Here is a 16,789-nt window from a genome sequence, read left to right as displayed (position 1 = left end):
GGCCTGGCTCCTGCAGCACTAGAGTTTGGAGGGTCCGACATCCCAGCCGACTGCAGAGAGGTTCTTGGAAAGGCCAGGGCGTCCTCAACTCTCAAGTGCTACGGACATAAATGGAAGAGGTTCTCTGTCTAGTGCCGTGCACAGAAGATTAACCCTCTGCAGATTACAGCCCCTCAAGTATTGCCGTACCTACTGTCATTGGCCAAGGCTGGACTAGCTCACGCTTCCATCAAAATACATCTGGCCGCCATCTCACGATACATCAGAACTACGGGACGGGCGTCCTTGTGGTCTCATCGGATGGTCAAGGAATTTATGAAAGGATTGTTCCGATCATTCCCGCCGGTGAAGGCCCCTACCCCGGCGTGGGAGCTCAACGTGGTGCTAACCAGGCTCATGGGGGGCCCCATTTGAGCCTATGCATTCGGCACCGTTGAAGTTTCTGTCGTTGAAGACAGCTTTTCTCATGGCCATCACATCCGCACGACGAGTGGGAGAGATCCAGGCCCTATCTTGCAAGCCACCATACTTGACTTTTCAATACACGAGGGTGGTGCTGAGGACGCACCCCTCCTTCATGCCCAAGGTGCCGTCGGACTTCCACCTCAACGAACCCTTTGTGTTGCCAGTTTTCTTCCCGTCGCCTTTGTCGCCGGCTGAGAGGACTCTGCACTCGCTTGACGTAGCTAGAGCGCTAAAGTTCTACGTGGACCGCACAAAGAGTTTTCGGAAGACATCACAGCTGTTTGTAAACTTTGGACCTGTGAATCGAGGGAAGGCTCTCTCGAAGGCTTCCATTTCCAGATGGCTCTCTGGCTGCATCATGCACTGTCACCGGTTGGCAAACCGACCGCTGCCTGGCCGTCCGAGAGCCCACTCGACCAGAGCGATCGCTGCTACCACAGCGTTCCTATCTGGTGTGCCCCTTCTCGACATATGCAGGGCTGCGACGTGGAGGTCGACACACACCATCACGAGATTCTACTGCGTCGATCGGGACTCCAGGGAGGAGTCCAGGGTCGGCCAAGCAGTGCTGCGCAACCTGTTCGCTTAAGGTGAGCCTGGTGAGGAGGTAAGAGATGCTTAATGTTGAGTTTTTGTATTGCTTAATGTTGAGCCTGTTGCCACCTCCCGTGGTTGTGTATACTGCTATGTATTTCTATATTCATGAGCATGTGAATCCATGCCAGACCCCATGCTGGAGAAGGAACAAGTTACCTGTAACTGTTGTTCTCCAGCATGGGTCTGGCATGGATTCACATGCGAACCCTCCCGCCTACCCCTCTGCGGCTCTTCACTTGGTCATACTGCCACTTTACGTGCTACCAAATCTGAGGATGGCTGCCAGAGGCGGGGTTTAGGGAGAGGGCAGTCATTGTCTGGGGGCAGTATGACCCAGAGACCAGTGATTGGTTACTACTAAGAAAGACGGATCAGAAATGATACTGATTTTTTCTATATCGAGGATTCCCGGCCTGACGATGGGGAATATTCATGAGCATGTGAATCCATGCTGGAGAACAACAGTTACAGGTAAGTAACTTGTTCCTTTGGTGCCATTCGACAAATCCTCACAGAACTTTACAAAAAAAAGTAGCAAACTTTCATGCAGTTTCACCAAGGGAGCAAACCTTGTAAGGGGCGCGGGGGGGGGGGGGGGGGGTGGGAAACCCTTTGAAATCTGGATAGATATGAATGGAAAGAAAATGTTGCTTGCGGCAACAGTTCAAACCGCTGGGCGGATTTGCACCAAACTTCCGCAATGAACAGTGGGGTGTTCCCGAGCAGCGTGCTTTTGCAAATTCCGTCCAGTAGATTTTCTTTTTTAGATGCTGATTTAGGTGATATCTTGGATGGGTCCGTGGACCCACTTACTGGTTCGGTGTCGGTGAACAGCTCTGAGCTAACCAGGAAGCCTCGTAATGTTCGCTGACATTGTATGCAGCCACTGATTGGTCAATTGAAAAACGTTGGATGTGTCAAAACATTTGAAACAGATGCCCTGTTGGATTCGCGAACTGCGCCCTTAGGCCACAAACATTGCGCAAAGAGCAGATTAAAAAAACACATTATTACACGTCAAACAAACCAATTTCTGGGGAGGTGGGAGGTCATGAGGATGGAATTGGATGGGATATGTCCAGAAAAAGCCAAACATTTTGTGTGGGTTTTTTTTTTTCTTTTTTGAAGTCGGAGAACATCTCGTATTTTCAGTGACATTGCTGTGATGTTCGTAAACTTGACAAATGTTCAAGGACATTGATGTGGGCAGTGTATAACTTTGGCACCATTTCACAAATCCACACACTTAGTTTGATGGCAATTCATCAAGAGGAGGCAAAGTTGTAGGTGAAGAACTTTTTTTGGGTGGCTTATAAATTTGCCGTTGTTTGAACAATCTGCACACACTTTGCAAAATGTATATAGACCTGACCTTGAATATGTTTGCAAAGTTTGCTGCAGTTTCATCAAAGGGCGGGAGGGAGTCGTGGGAGGGTACAAAAACTTTCCAAATCCCGTTAGTTTAATGGGATTATGATTTTGCTTGTGGCTACCGCCTGAATCGCAGGGTGGATTTGCACCAAACTTGAGTGAGTATCTTTGGGCAGGTCCCAAAAGCGTGCTTTCACTAATTTGGTGTTCAAAGGTGGCAAAATGTATAAACACAAAATACTGATATAACTTTGGGGCCTGAGACATGGCCTGTGCTGTGGCTAGATTGTCCGGGAGTGGGTATTGGGGTTAAAGTGTGCACTGGGCCTGGCCTGTGTCAGTGTCTACTCTGAGATGCTTAGCAGGCCCTTAGCGGGTGTGGTTTGGTGGGGCCGAGGTCCAGGTTAAGACTCATGCGCTGGACTATTCAACCATGACTTGCATTCCCGACATGTGCTGCTCAGAGTGACACCCGTCTGTATATGCTGCAAAAAATGTTTGTTAAAGGATCGTTCTAGTTTCATATGTTAAAATTTGATTTATTAATAACTAAAGTGCTGAAATTCAATGAAAGAATGCAGTTAAAAGAACATTATCTTTATTGCTCTGTTAACCTTTCAAATTCAGAGAAAAAACATTGTTAAAGGGATGGTACGGCAACAAAAAATTGTAAAACCCACAGTAATTCACCAGCTACGGTAAGCTATGCAGCCATAACTCGCGGCCCTGTCATGCACTGCTCAGATATTGCAAATGGCTTCATCAATGACCTATATGAGTTTATCTTTTCAGATGTTTGTCCTTCTGCCACACACTGAGGACTCTGCCTCAGAGGTGGGACTGGCGGGGCTATTTGAGTGGTGTGATTAGGATATAGGCAACTGTGAGAAGCCTGAGGAGTTTCGCCCATGCTATTCCTGGGGATCCGTGACTCAGGTGGCCAGGGGAGGGTCTTCGCTCTTGGATCCCAAACCTTGGGGACAGACAAATGAGGGAGGATCACCTGGGAGAGGGACCCTTGGAGACTGTGGGAGGTACGCCCCCGGGCGAGCCAGGGTATCCCCCATTCACACCCCCCCGGGGTTCCAATACATCCCTATCTGACATCCCCCTCAGTCATTATGGGATATTATTGCCAAAAACCCATTCACCCACAATACATCTGCCCCCTTCACCCTGACAAAAACCTATATAATCTTCCCTTAAACCTTAAGAAAAACTACAACTCCCCCTTCCCATTTTTGAACAAGATTAAGAAGAAAAGGCATAAGGGAGCTGTGAAGATGACCCATAGGAACCAAAGCACCAGGGATTCCTATGGGCAGTTGCCATTTTATCCTGATAATGAGGCCAGCCTCACCTTCCTCTACAATCATTCCCACCTGAAAGCTGTTAAGCATCCCAGACAGTACAAAAGGCAGAGCACACGGGCACACTCTGAGCGAGCTGGGGATGCTGGAGGGTGCACATAGGCCGAGAGGAAGGAACAGCAACTGAAGAAACAATGGAGATCCTGGAAGGCGAGAGACTGCCTGAGCACCAAGCCTTTGAGTACAAGGGAGGCTACAGTGTGGCGAGGGAGCTGTGGCGAGGGAGCTGTGGCTCCAGGAAGCCAAAGTAGGGGCAGCTGGGGCCACCTGGCAGCACCCAATCCAGAGCTCCTCCCTTGGGTCGGTTACAGAGGCCCAGGCCTTTGAGGTGCAGGTGGTGACCTCAGATTCATCCCAATAGAAAACCCTGCTGCTCCTAAAATCGCCAGAATGCTGCTAAGAGGAGCTGGCAAAGTAGGAACAAAAGAGGCACGATTCATTGTGGGCCATGCAGTCAAATATAAAAAGTAGTGACATTTTGTTTGAAAAGCTGAGCAAGGTGAGACACGAGAAGTAGCAGATCTTCCAGGGCCGTAGGCGAACCCACTGGAGCAAGGACGGTCGATCGAGGGACCAGAGCGAAGGGTGGGGAAACCCTGAAGGTCCCTGCAGGAGGTCTTTGCCATGAAGGATGCGCAAAGCAAGCCAAATTCCAGACCAGTAGAAGCCTGCATTGTGTGACAAGAACGCCAGCGACCGTCCTGGGCGAACGACAGAGCTGCAGAGGCGAGGCCAAGCCTTTGATATCAACCTTGACTCGTGAATCAAAGCCACAGAAAGGAATGCACACACCGGGTGAGTTAGACATGAAAGGCCGGATTGTAACAAGGAAAGATTGAAGCCGCAACAGTGTGCATCACATTTGAGGGTTGCGCGCATATTAATGAGACGCAAAAGAAACTCTAAAGTTACTGATAACTGTGAAGCCAGTGATACAGAGTAGCAGGGTGGTTCGGCGAAATGAAGTAGCCCGCTCGAAGGACCCCACGAAATGTTTGTCTTGTTATAAAGTGCCAAGTGAACAAACTCTGAAATGTGCACTGGTCAAGATTAATCCCGTCAAAATGGGGAAGTTAAAGGTGATTGCTTTAAGAGAAAGATCTCTTTGAACTTTGTTGATTGTTATGGAACTACCAAGACCAAGAGAGACTGGGAAAAATACCATAAGTGAGAGATAAGTGGAAGCGGTCCTGTGGAGGTCTATGGAAAAAGCCTTGCAAAAGTCTTCAACATCAGTGGAAGGTCCGACTGAGGGAGTCCTGGAATAGGAAATAAAATGTGGGAAGGGAGCCCCCCTAACGAATGTGAATAAAGCTTGGGGAAGGGAACCACTGCAAGTGCTGTGGTTGCGAGGTCCGAGCCCGACGGGGAGACCTACGTGGACCTTTGTTGGACTGTGAAAGAACCTTTGGAAAACTGGAATAAGTGACTAGCACAGAGGGCCAAGCGAGCCTCTACACACATTTTGAACTGCCTTTTCTTTATTTTTTTTAATTTTTATAAATTGAGCCAGTGCGTCATCCCGTTTATGGGAGCCGCCTTACTCCGTGCTGTCCTATGTAGGGAGGAGAGCTGGCTTGATCTTTTATGTTATAACACTGACTTTCCTTTGCATACGCATTCCCCTTTACACTCTTTTTGTATAAGAGATAGGGCAGGCATTAGGTTTTGTTAGTATAGGCCATTTTGATTTGACAAAGACTCACTGGGACTGTGTTTTCTTAATTATTTGATGGTAGAGACTACTCCCATCATAGCTATAGGGCAAAATAGGTGTTTTTCCAAACCCAAAGAATGTAATAAAGGTTACTTGCGATACCTTGCCTCTTAAACAACAGACACATTCTTTATGCCTGTCCCCCTTATAGACCTTTTTCATACCACATGTAGAAATTGCCTTGTAGAGGGATTTTTAGATCTGCTCTCTATGATCTCAAAGCAACTCCCCTACCCCCCTTTGACTTGTCTTTTAGAGAACATTTTCTCTGACATTTTCTACATTTTTCAAAAGTAAACAATTTCTGAAGTTCATCGCCTGGGATAAAGGGTGTGATGATTTCTCTCGGCACAATCTGTGGTTAGAATCTCAAGATGGGCTTGGTACTCGGCGTCCCATTAGATGGGGTTAAAAGCACCCATAAGAGGTGGACAGACTAAAAAACACTCCCGTTTTTCTTTGCATTACTAAAAGTAGAAAGTGGCTAACTGAGGATTCCCAGCTTAATTACTGGGAATATTAAAAGCATAAGCGCTGGTCAATGGGCTGGCTCTTGCCGGGTCTGAGATCTGCCATCAGATGTCTGTCCGGATCTCGGACCGATGCTTTACCGAGCCCCCAGCTTCACTGAGGGTAGCTGGGGGCTCAGTGATCTAATCTGCTCTGTCCTCCTTTCCACAACCGTCACTTGCACGTTTGCAAGTTCTATTTGCTCTGTCTGTTTTCTTTCTTCTGGCATAAAAGGGACACCACAGGAATTAATGGGTGGGAGCCATCACTGTTAAAAGTAGGCTTTCTACCTGCTGTGCACACTATTGTTTTCCAAATGTGCACCTTGCCCTTCCAAGTCATATCCAAACTCAAAAATGCTGCTTAAACTTGAATTCACTAGTTTTCTTTGACCTGTTTTTCTTTTTTTTTTGGTCAGACTACTACACAAATAACCTATGTTTGTGCCCCTTTTTGTGTTTTATCACAGATATTTATAAAGTTTTATATGCTTGTCAAACTGATTAATCACACGTAAATGCTTCTGTTGTGCTGACAGCAGTGATTAGGAAATTTAACTCTGGGTTTGTGGGTGCCAACTTTTGATTTTCACTACAGGGTAGGAAATACCCCCACCACCGTCATTAATATCAGCAAACAACCAGCCCAACCCATGCTCTGGCCAAACACTTTCTATAGCACTTGTTTTTTTTTTTATAAGGAATTACAAAAATGTATATGATTAACACACAGTTTTAATATGTAACATCTCAGCAACGGTCTCTCAACCTGCTGATTTACCCTGGTAACCTTCCACTGTTGAGTTTCTCTATGGATCCCTTAATGTACTGAAAATCACTGCATTACCAACAGCATTTTGGGCACACCCCTGCCATTGAAGTGATCTCAAGTGGAATTGATGTTCAGTGTGGAGTTTAGAAAGAAGCGGCATGAAAGAAAATGCCCCATTTTAAAACTATTATTTTGTATGTTTCCTTTGAGTGGAGTTCAAATACCAACTCTGCCCCCTCGGAACTCTGTCCCCTCCTTCATACTCCACCCCCACCCTGGCCCTTGTCGGATCCACACTTTAAATTGTTTCCATTTACACCACTGCAAAGCATGTGAATCTATGAAAGATGCCAATTCTGTTGAACAGAAGTAACAGGTAAGCGACTTACTCCATAACATCACTAACCTGTAACAATCCTGATGGAAAGTCCTTACAAGTGGTTATGCTTAGGGTATTGCTAACAACATATGAAGCGTGATGGATACGCTCCTCCTTAATGTTGTTCTTGAAACAGAAACTGTCTACTGAAAATCTGTTAATTATATAGCAATATAAAAATACAGTAACATAGGCACTGGTTGTAGCATGGGCCACAGAAAGGAGTATCCTTAATCTGATTGATTTGGACTGTAACATTATAAATGCAAGTCGAGAGTAAAGTAAAACTTGGAGCCAAGGACTATGTGTAATTATTTGGAGCCAAGGACTATGTATAATTACTAGACACGTGTGTGGGTATGCACAGTATACTTGAGTATCAAAGGATACAAATCTGATGGATACTCTGAGAAACTTTAGTAAGGGAGCAACCAATGCCATGACCAGAGAATAAAACTAAAATTAGCATTTGTATACATATGCAAATTGTAGTATCAGTCTGGGGGCCTTCTCATTGTTCCATGTAAGTGCACCATAAGCTTAGGTGTACATCTAAAGAAAGTAAGTTAAAAACATTGTGCAAGGGGTGACGGTTTGCAGAGTGTTGACACTTCTCCCCAGCGGGAAAAGATGCCATTGATCTAGAGTGCACCAGGAACCATCTCCCTCTTTGCAGTGGTCAGCCAAATACTGCTCAAGCAGAGTGTATCAGGAATCATGTCCCTCTTCGCAGTGGTCAGCCAAGTAGTCAGCCCAATACCACTGAGCAAGCAGACTGTGTTGGGAGTCCTCTCCCTCATTGTAGTGGTCTACCCAATACTGCTGCTCAACTAGAGTGGAACGGGAGCCATCTCCCTCATTGGAGTGGTAAATGGAAGCCATATAAGGCTGAGTTTTTCTACTTCCTGGAAGGAGTCGGAGACTAATCCCGGTTTTCTGCAAGAGTGCTTAAATACCACTGTGAAGAACTTTTATATGAGGACAAGGAGAAGGTAGTCATTCCCCCGGTGAAGGAAACCCAAACTTTACTTTAGTTAGACCTATGTTTATAGTGTTGGGGTTAGATTAGTTGGTTTCTGACCGAGGACCGAGAACTTTTTATTTTGACAGACATTCTGACAATTTGCCAAGTTTTCCTAGGTTCAGGCAGGGAAAGCCCGTTAGAAGTAGGGAGAGATGAGTTTCGTTATTGATTTAATAAAGTTTGTAGCCCACAAGATGACCCCTCCTTGTCAGTCTTGTCATTTTACACTGTCACAACGGTTAAGGTCTACATATATAGCAACTTTAGCATATATAAATTAGTTTTTCAATGAAGTACGACCGTGGCATGTCCTGTACTTAAAATGCTTACTGCCATCAAAGAAAAACAATTTCCTGTGATATGTGATGTCAGCAGTGAAGTCGTCGATGATTATTTAAAAATACTGCATTTATTGGACACTGTAAGGCGCTGATACAACAAATTGTGACAATTAGCACTGTCCTGCTAGGGCTTGTGACATTCGGATCGTGCAAGTGCAGAACAAGTAGTGTGAGGGGAGGGAGTGTAATGCAGGTAATAGCGGTAAGTGCTAGGGTGGGTGCAGGTGTTACGGGAAGGCCAAAGGGCAAGTACCATGGAGAGCAGTTGAGCACAGTCGTAAAAAAGGAGGGGAGGGGATGTGGGAGGACTGGGCAGAAAGAGGGCTTGGACCCTGTAATACTTGGAGGGAACCAGGAAGCCAGTCATAAGCGGGAGGAAGGAGTTAGCAGGGGAGAGAGAGGAGGAGTAGAAAAGGAAGGTCTTAAGGAGATTCCGGAATTTAAGGCAATATGGCTCATGCCTCAGAGGGGCAGGAAGACCATTCCATAGGGAGGCACCTGCAGAGGAAAGATGTCTACCCCCACTCTTTGCTTAGAGAAGCAACAGATATTAAGGGAGTTAGAGCTAGCAGGCTGAAGGGATCTAGTAGGAAGGTACTTGGGGAGAGAGCGAAGGATGTAGCGGGGACCCAGACTCCAGAAAGCTTTGTGGGTGATGCAGAGGGTCTTGAATGTTATCCTAACAGCAACTGGAAGGCAGTGGCGAGAAATTAGGGCAGGAGATATGCAGTACCTGAGCTTGAGGCCAAGAATAAGTCCTGCAGTCCTATTCTGAGTTAGTTGAAGGGGACGAAGAGAGGACGAAGGGAGATTACGGAAGAGACTTGCAATAGAAAGGGCCTGAGCTCTGGAGACGTTGAGTTTCTTGGGGAAGAAGAGGAAAGGGAGTATACCTCTGAGGAGGTGCAGTTGATGGTGGGCCTTCTTGGCAAGGTCCGTAGTGTGATGCGAGAAATTAAAAAGATTACTCCAAGGTTTTTTTGCTTAACAAGAGGGTCAGGGTAAGGGGGCCAATCGAGGGCGGCCGGAGGAAGGGGAGGTGGGAGCTGGGGTTCCAATGGACCGGATCTCAGTCTTACTGGCATTAAGGCATTGGCAGCGCACCATGACTGAATGGCAGTCAGACAGTCCGGGATGACAGAGAGGGAAGCTTGAAGGAGAGCTGCCTGTCCTCTGCATGACACTGGTAGTGCGAAGAGAAAGAGGAGATCAGATGCGCCAAGAGGGCAAGGTAGGCATTGAAGAGCCACAGCGAGAGGATTGAACATTGAGGGACACTGTAGGTGGAGATGTGAGATAAGGGAGCGAAAAGGGCCTAGTTGAACCTGGGAGGGTCTGTTGGAGAGGAATGAGGTCAACCAGTCCAGACCCAAATCTGTGATGCCAATGGTGTCATAGAACTGACTTATCAGGGTGGCATGGTTGACCATGTCAAAGGCAGATTGGGGATAAGAATGGAAGGAGAATTAGAGTCAAGGTAAGAGAGCAGCTCGTCACGGGTGTTCAGTAGAGTAGTTTCTGTGCCTCTGGCAACTCTGAAACCAGATGGTCATGGAGACAGTCAACAGAGTCGGAAGTTGAGTCAGTTGGGAGATGGCATGCTTTTCGGGGAGTTTGTCCAGGAAAGGGGTGATGGAGATAGGGCGATAGTTAGCAGGGCCAGAAAGTTCAGAAGAGGGCTTTTTAAGGTGGGGATGCACAAGGAAGTGGTTGAGGGAAGGAGCCGGTGGCAAAGGAGTGGTTACAGAAATTTGCAAGGGAGGAAATGTTGTCCTTGTTAGTTCTACAGGAACAATGTAGAACCTGTTTGGAGGAGACTTTCATAGAGAGGACTACTCTAGAGACCTCATTCTGTGCTATGGAAGAGGGGAGGAATGATGGCAGAGGAGGGAGGGGGGTAGAGGAAACTGAGGACAGAATGTCCGGAGTTTTGGAGAGAAAGTGGGAGGCCAGAGCAGTACAGAGGGTGCTTGAAGGTACGGCCAGCTGTCTGCATACAATTAGTTTACGCTTAGGTGCACGGCGAGTGACTGGACACCCTTTTAGTGTAAAACTAGTATTTCAGTCGAGCGCTTTCAAAATTGATTTCCTTGTATTGCCGCTTGTTGGCTGAAAGTTTTCCTGGCTTCCGGGTGCAGACACGCTACACAGTTTGTTCTCCCTTTCCTTCACCAGAGGGGGAGGGCTTTGGCATTCGCTGCTCTTAAGCTGACTGCCTCTGCCTCACTGAAGAATGCTTGAAGGTACAGCCAGCTGGCTGCATACAATTCGTTTACTTTGCTAGATTTCATTTCCTTTTAGCACGCTTAGGTGCATGGCGGGTGACCTGACGCGCTTTTAGTGTGAAACTAGTATTTCAGTCGAGTGCTTTTAAAATTGACTTCCTTGTATTGCCGCTTGTCGCCTTGAAGTTGCCTGGCTTCTGGGTGGAGACAAGATATGCAGTCTGTTCTCACTTTCCTTCACCAGAGGGGGAGGTTTTTGGCTATAGCGATAGTATGTGCATATAGAAGGGCGATTTATATCGGAGGCGCAGGGGGAGAGGACCTTGCATGCCGAAGTTGCGCCAAAGTCTGGCCCATCTGTGCGCAGGCCGGGCCATAGGATTCTACATCCTCTGTCCGCTGTATGTCATGGGCCGATCTTGTTAGCCTGGCCCCATTTGCTACTATCTTTCCTCCAAATTATCGATTTTGACTAGTAACACTAGCCGCACTATGAACTGCTTCATGGCATGTTCTCTGGTTGCGCATGCCCAAAACTGTCAACATCTTTTCAAAGACCATCATCCTGATCTTATATTTGTCTCAGAGACCTGGTTTCAGGCTCACTCGGACCCATCAGTTATTCAAATTCTGCCTCCCAAGTACGAGTTGGTGCGATGCGACTGCAGTTCACTGATCCCAGGTGGAGGGGTTACTGTGATTTTTTGATAGCGTTTTAAAGGTTTGTTTCTATTCAATTTAGTAATTCTTTGAAAATGGGTGGTATTCTTATTCGGATTACGCTCTCTGTTGCTAGCACTCTATTTTCTCTTCTGGTGTACCGCCTTCGGGGCTACGACTGCGATTTTTGTGATGAGTTTCAAGCCCTGGTGGCTACGCTGCAGCAGACATACTCAAATTTGATAATTGTGGGGGATTTTAATCTTCCAATAATCTAATTGCCATCTGGCCAATCAATTCTTGGCAACATTGCTGAACCTGGGACTTTTTTTAACGTGTCACTTACCCTATGCACCAATTGGGTAATTATCTTGATTTTATCCTTGTCCCCCCAGCATCTCTTTTCCTGTCCTCCCCATTATTTGGTCAGACCATATGGTGGTGCCCTTCTCCACAAAAGTCAAAATTTCCCCTCCTCCTTGAACCCGACAGTTCATCATGAAATGCTGCTGCCATTCTGTCTCCTCAGCCACATGATTCTGAATGGTTGCACTAATATCACCAACTGCACACTGATGACTCTGTCTCAGACATTTAAATCTGTGGCTGACATTCTTGCCCCTCGTAAGCGCCGTCTTGTGAAGAACCACTGTTCTGGACCCTGGTTTACCGATGATCTCTTAAACTTCACTGTAGACAGGCTGAAAGAAAATTGAGAATTGCCAATTTACCATCTCCATTGTCTTGCCACTGATAAATATCAAAAAGCTATTACAGCGGCTAAACCATTATTCCTCAGTGACAAGATTGAGCGGACCATTAATCAACCCAAAGCCTTATTTGATGCAGTTCAATCTCTGACGACACAATCCAAATCCCAGTCTACTTCCCTCACAGGAATTCTGCGATTCCTTTTCTCTACTTTTTGATAAGATAGCTGCCATTCGTAATGCCGTTTCTAGGTTTTGCCATCCGTCTGCCCAGCCCGGGCCACCACCCTGTTTATCCTTTAATCATGATATAGCAACAGCTCACTGGTCTTCCTTTCCGGTCTTTACAGACCAGGACGTTTTGGCCGCTATTAAAAGTATAAAATCGACCCTGCGACCAAAATGGTGTTCCATGGTTTGCTAGGGCAGTGAATGATTAATTCTCCTCAGGGGTTATCCCCAAAGGTCTTAAACATAATTCCTTTGCTTAAACAGCCTTGTCTGGACCTGCTGGTCCTTTCTAACTTTCGCCCCATTTCTTTGCTCCCCTTTTTAATTAAATTACTTGAATCCCTGGTCTCACCGCTTCTTGGGATTTTCAGCCTTCTTTGACTCTTTTCAATCAGGTTTTTGCCCAGGCTGAGGCACTAAATCGGTCTTTGTATCAGTGGTTGACGATTTGGTGTGGCTGGTAGACGAGGGGAGGAAGGGGGGGTGCCCTGACCCGTTTGGATCTGTCAGCAGCATTTGACACCGTAGACCACTCCCTCCCTGGTCCCCCGCCTCTCTTCCACTGGCCTCTATGGTCAAGTCTTGGCCTGGATTTCCTCCTTTCTGGCGAGACGCTCACAATCCGTGTCTCTGCCACACGTTCAATCCCAGCCAGTCCCACTGTTGTGTTGAAGCCCCCTGCCCCCCCCTCACTATCTCCCACCTTGTTCAACATTTATATCCAACCACTTCTTGACAATCCACACGCACAGCTTCTTGTGCTACTGCTACGCCGACGATACACAAATTATTGTGCGACTTGATCTAGCTCAGCCGGAGATGGCTGGTTGGCTGAGGAGTTGCTTGAAGGCAGTGGTTGATTGAATGGTGGTTGGCACTGCTAATCCCTCTATGTTGTGGACCCCAGAGTTTTGACCTCACAGCCTAGGCAGTTTTTCTTTACCCTCCTCATCGGTAAAAGATCTAGGCGTTAAGATCGTGGCATCTATGTCCATGTCTGAACAAGTGTTGTCTACATGGCAAAAGGGAAATTTCAAGCTGAGGACCCTAAGGAAGGTCCTTCCTTCTATCCCTTCAAAATGTCATGCACCGGTGGTATTCTCTCTGGTAATCGACGGTATTGATTGCTGTAATGATTTGTATTTGCTTCACCATCTGCAGCTGCTGCAGAATATGGCAGGAAGAGCGGTGCTCCGCCCCCGTACGGTGCCCATATGCTGCTGCTTTTATGTCCGCTCTATTGGCTCCCGGTTGAGCAGCGTGTTGGGTTCCAGTGTCTCTGCTTGGTTCAGAGCCTTTTATAAAACGGGCAGAATACCTTCAGGCGAAGTTCTGTCCATATACTCCCCAAAGGTTGCTACGCTCTCAATCCTCAAAGACCATTCAACTCCCTAGGATTAGAATCTCTCGGGATGGAGCCTGTGCTTTTTCACTGGCTGCGGCTAGGGTATGGAACTCTCTCCCATCTTGCCTAGGAGGCCTATCTTCCCTTTCGGCTGGCCCTGAAGACTTTTCTTGTCTAGCATTATGCTCCACTAAGTCTGTTCGTACATTTCTGCATTTATAGCGCTATGATGCCTTCAGGTGACTGATGCGCTCTACAAATATTGCTAAGATAAGGGTCAGGGATGGAAGGGGAGACAACAGAAGGATTGGCGAGTTCCTTGCAAATTTTGAACAGTTTGCTAGAGTTGTTAGTGGCTCCGGAGATACGAGCTTGGATGTGAGTCCTCTTCTTAGATTGAATGAAGAATCTGTAATGCCTTTGGAGCAGGCGACAGACCAGTTTGTTAGAGGATGCGCCTGAAGCTCACCACTTCCGCTCAGCCACTCTGCACTTACGTTTTAGAGAGGCTAGGTGAGTCATACCAAGTGTTAAGCTTGGAGGCAGGCTTCAGTCAGTTCCTCATTACAAGGGCAAGGATATCCAGAGTGTTGGTGATAGAAAGGTGAAGGCTAGCAAGGACTGAGTCAGCATGGGTGTCCGTGGCAGGAACGTGAGGGGGACTGAAGGTGGTAGCAAAGGCACCAACTGACACTCGCTTCATTGGTCGAATGACAGAGAAGGAGACGGGGAGTACCGGCAAAGGCATAGTAGGGGAACCTAAGAGATCCAGATAAGGAGGAAGTGGTCAGACCAGGAGAGCGGAGTAGTGCAAAGATTGGAGGTGGGAATGTCAGTTGAGCATCCAAGGTATGACTGGCAGAATGTGTCGAACCAGAGGGATGGAAGGTGAGGGAAAGAGAGTTGCAGAGGCTGCGAAACTGATTAGGGGCCACCTCGGAAGAGTTCAGGTGAATATTGAAGTCACCAGGGAGAAGTTTGGAGGTAGAGGCCAAAACGGAAGAGGTGAGATCGGACCACTCCGAGAAGAGGGTGACCGGACCAGAGGTCCTGTAGATGGTGGCAAAAGTTGTCCAGTTAAAGTTTTGAATCCTTTTGGTCAAATGCCAAAAGGATCGAATCAATAGGCCCGAAAACAAAAGGGTCGACATTTTTTTTACATGTATATATTTTTTTGTGGCTTTTTTGTGTACATAAAGGTGTTTTAACAAGAAAAACGAGGACCCCCCCAACCAAAAAAAGAATTTTGACCCTTTTTTTCGGTCCTATTGACTATGACCTATAACCGTGGCAAAGGTCAGTAAAATGGATGGAGCGACACCAAGCCTGCAGACGAGGCATTCAAAGGAGGAATAGGACTGAGTGGCAATGATAGTGGCAGGGATCCAGTCTGGGAAGATCAGGGCCACTCTACCACCAGACCGGTTAGGCATAGGCTTGGAGAGGATCTTGTAGCCCTCAGGAAGGAGTGTGTCAAAGGCAGTGACGGAGCTGGCAGTGAACCATGCCTCAGTGAGGGCGAGAAAGTTGAGGTCAAAGTCTTCCAGGAGGAGACTGATATCAGAAGCATGTTTGACAGCAGGGCGAGAGTTGAATTTCAAGGTGGTGCTAGTTACCACCTTTTTGAAGGACGTCTGAGGAGGGGTACAGGGATGTATGCCCATCGGAGGTGGAGAGGGGGCGGGAGTTCCTGCCAGATGAGTGCCGGGAGAAGGGAGGCAGTTGATGAGGGAAGGCAGACGTCTGTCAAGAAGTTGTTGTTTGGGCTGAGAGCTCTGGGCCGTGACCGTGCCATTGCGATAGACTTCAATCATGCACCTAGAAGATGAGAAACCATCCAAGAGTACTTCCTGTCTGGTGCCTCCATTAATGGGAGACAAGGAGAAGGTAGAGAGGACAAAGACCAGAAGTGGAATCGTAAGAAAGAAACAGAAAGGCGTCTTTTTCATGCTCTTCGGGGCCGCACGGACAGTCGGCCCTCCTTCCAACCGAAACCGAGGCAGCAGCTAAGGGCCTTAGGAACTAAAGTCAATACAGCCAAGGGATAATGAGGTGTTTATCCAACCAGGCGGCCCAGCAGCAAGATGGATTGCAGACACATCAGGAGCACAAGATGTCCCAGGTCGCCAAAAACAGGGTGGGTAGCTTGATGCAAGGAGTCTCACTAATTAGATCCATGAAGGGTAGCAGGGCCTCCCCGGCTTTCCAAAGTGGTGAGCACCATCAGGAGCTCATGCGGCACCAGATGAATATATACGGGAACTCTTGCACCCTCTGACCCATCTCGGGCAATTTGTAGAGGGACACCTTGGAATGGACCAGCGGCCCCCACTGGCAGCAATGTTGATGTGCCGGTTAGGGCCAGATCCCATCCTATTTTAACAGTGCTACACAGGGCCTCTTTACCCTGTGGACTGCTGAAGTGTGGGACCACCACAAACCGGGATCCTGGGGGCGGAGGCAGGGTGCCCACCGACAGGAGAATCACTATGCCTCCCGGTATCCCTGCACAGGGCATGATAGGGACACTCTGCTGCCCCTCATTAAACAGCTCACCACTCACAGCAAGCAATCCACCACCACACTGTAGTCTGACCCCCAGGTGCAGCGCGGGGCGCTTCCCAACTGTGACCACCCTCCCACCCCGCTTTACAGTCCGTAGTCACGGGTAGATCGGGATATTTTATGGCAGAGCGGCCATACCATTTGACACTAGCTTTTCAAGGCTCTTCCTGTCTGACCTGTGAAACATTGCTGGGATATTTTGCATATATAGGTATTGCCAGTGGGTTCTTGTACTTTTGCAGTGTATTGGACATTCCAAGATGGCCACCGGGATGATTCCATTTGCGATGTAATCTTTGATGTCCAAGGTGTAAGTCTGAGTAGTGCATGGTGGGTGCGCGAGTTATGGTTGCATAGCTTACCATAACTGGTGAATTTCTTGTTTTATTTTTATTTTGCGCTGCTTTGGCGAATGCTGAAAAATTGGGGGATCCCTTCCTCACTTTTGTCAATACTGGAATATATCGATACTGATATATCGATAAAAACAAGGTTGGATTCTGGTGGT

Source organism: Ambystoma mexicanum, chromosome 1q, assembly GCF_040938575.1.
Source record: "Ambystoma mexicanum isolate Mex_15411 chromosome 1q, UKY_AmexF1_1, whole genome shotgun sequence".
In the NCBI taxonomy this organism is placed as follows: domain Eukaryota; kingdom Metazoa; phylum Chordata; class Amphibia; order Caudata; family Ambystomatidae; genus Ambystoma; species Ambystoma mexicanum.
Note: the sequence above shows the minus strand (reverse complement) of the source record.